Source organism: Coptis chinensis, chromosome 9, assembly GCF_015680905.1.
Source record: "Coptis chinensis isolate HL-2020 chromosome 9, ASM1568090v1, whole genome shotgun sequence".
NCBI lineage: Eukaryota > Viridiplantae > Streptophyta > Magnoliopsida > Ranunculales > Ranunculaceae > Coptis > Coptis chinensis.
In genome coordinates, this window is record NC_141464.1 from 2,188,294 (window position 1) to 2,190,935 (window position 2,642).

Sequence of the window (2,642 nt, forward strand, 5' to 3'; positions counted from 1 at the left end):
TGTACGAAGAGAACCGTCATAGGGGGATAGGATGATTGGTTTCTTAGTTTCATAATTAAACAAGGTTTGCGGTGAATATCTCCCAGCTATTTGTTTTTTTTCCTGCTTTTTGATGTTATGCTGGACACAATCACATTAAGCGATAAGTTGTATGCTACTAGCCTACTAGAGTAAGGATATTGAGTTTGCAAGTAACTGACCGTATTCATTATAGCCATGTAAGGTGTCTCTATTGATCCCTAATCTATCAAGCACCACAATGACTGCTGGTGGAAATTGCCAATGGTCATCTTTTATAAATCTATTTAGTGTGGCTGTGCAAGGATCAAATCTTCAATGGCGTTGTCACTTAACCAGTCGAAGTAGTAAAAGATCATTTGCAGAATAACTTAATAACAAACTGACAACTCAATATTGCCACCCAATTTTTTCAGCGTATCATTTCAATACATAACACATACACAGAAAACGCAGTACAAATATATATAGAGGAATAAATTGCGAACTCTCAAGCAAAATAATTACATATATCGTCTCAACTCAATCCCAGCTACGTGCATCACATCAATCAAATGAACACTGGTTTTGACTGGTACAATCCCTGCACCCAGTTACAATGTGTTTATTGGAGCCTTGTAGCAAAAAACAAGGGGGTACCCTACCCGCAACAACACAAATTTCAAAGGTAGGAAATGCCGAAATGCAACAAGGACTTGAATGTACCTGCTGTGGCTGCCCTTCAAACCAGGTATCCTCGACTCCAGTCTTAATAGGACTGCAATAAAAAAGAAATGAATGTAGGAGACATAACAATGCTCTCACTCTCCCTCCCACCATTGTCTTTTCTGGAAACGCCATATTATATTAAAATATATGCAGTCACATATTACTCATTATCTACATTAAAAGCGCTTCTTAACATATAACGTTTGTTGAAAAGGTCCGAAGATCTCATTTATGACATCCCTGTAATAGCTCATAAGGACTGTTAGATAAGGAGCACTAAAACGACGAATCAACACTAGTATACTGCTAAGCAGTGGGGGCATGAGCGGAGAGGGAGAGGGAGGAGTGGAGATTTAGAGTGCGTGGAGAGGGAGAGGGAAAGGGAAAGGGAGAGGGAGGAGTGGAGATTTAGAGTGCGTGGAGAGGGAGAGGGAAAGGGAAAGGGAGAGGGAGAGGGACGAAGAGAAAGAACAGAAGAGATGAGGATAGACAGACAGAAACCAACCAACTTGGTTTTTGTCCGCATAACCCATAAACCCCTTTAAGCTAAGATCGTTCGCTCTGCTCACAGTCAACAAACACAGAGGACTGTCTTCTCTCCTTGTTCTTCCTCTATGCTATTCTTCAATCTGTTAAACCAAGTTGATTTCTTTAGTTGAGATCTTTCGCCTCCTAATCACATTTTCACTTTACAGTATCAAACTATCAACTGTGTATCAGCCGCAAATAACACTTTCTTAATAAAACTGTGAATTAAAGTTGAGCTTTGGTTTTGTTTGATATGTTGTTCCACAATAATATAATTCATATCAATAAAAGGAGAGAAAAACACATGGAGACATCTATCAACCTAAAATGCAAGAACATGATTGCAAAATTTGAAAAAGACAACAAGATCTCTACTAAATAAAGACCAAGATCTGTCATTTACAAGCGAGTTCTGGAAAATCACATATAACAGTATCTTTGCAAGTCCAACCCAGTTACCAGTGTTAATTTCTATTATTGAAGTTTTTTTCTAGTAAATTACTGGTATAAATCGGCAAAATTTAGAATGGGGACAAACCTAATAATTAGTGGATCTGTTTTTTGCTGTTTCTTTAAGAATTTTCAAATGAGGAAGAAGCAGCACCAGTGTAGACTAGAGACTACAGACCAAAGATGCTTTCTCCCCATTTTCGGTTATATATTTTCTCCTTTATGTCCTGTGAATTGTGCTATCTCATCTTTTGTTTGAAAAACAAGTACCATTTCAGCGATGTCAAAACAAGATTGCGAGGGCTAGCAGACCCCTTGCTGAAAAATGTAAACGTTGAAGGTAAAACACTTGCAAAGATAAGACTTACTGTTCTTAGTAAAAGAGAAACATATACTAAAGATAGGGTCATGGGGAGGACAGATCACCATTAACAGTTTTTCTACTCAGCTTCCTTTCCAAGTCCGAAGAGAGTAGGCTTCAGGTTGTGGAGATTTGATGATGGGTTTGAAATCTATGTAACACACACACTTCATATTCTAAAAGATCTATGACGGACACTTGCGTTGGTCAATCTGACGCATTACACATAGGCTTTCACAATAGTGTTTCTTTTAAACCTGAAAAGACTACGAACACAATCTGCAAAAAATATAGTGCAACTCCATCATATGGCACTAGCATAGTCAGTGTTTGTAACGAAGCACTTTGTAAGGTCTTGATAAATATTAAAACACAATTAGATTTCTTTAATTTTATTCTTACGTTATTAATTATTTATTTTCTACTCTTATATATATTTTGGGCAGGCTAGGTCGACATACTATTCTAACATACCATCTTGACACAACTGTGAGATCTTGCAAAATCTAACATCTAGATATGCTTCAAAGAAACCAAACAAATAAAAAATGGGGCAAAAATGTCATTTTCGTTTTTC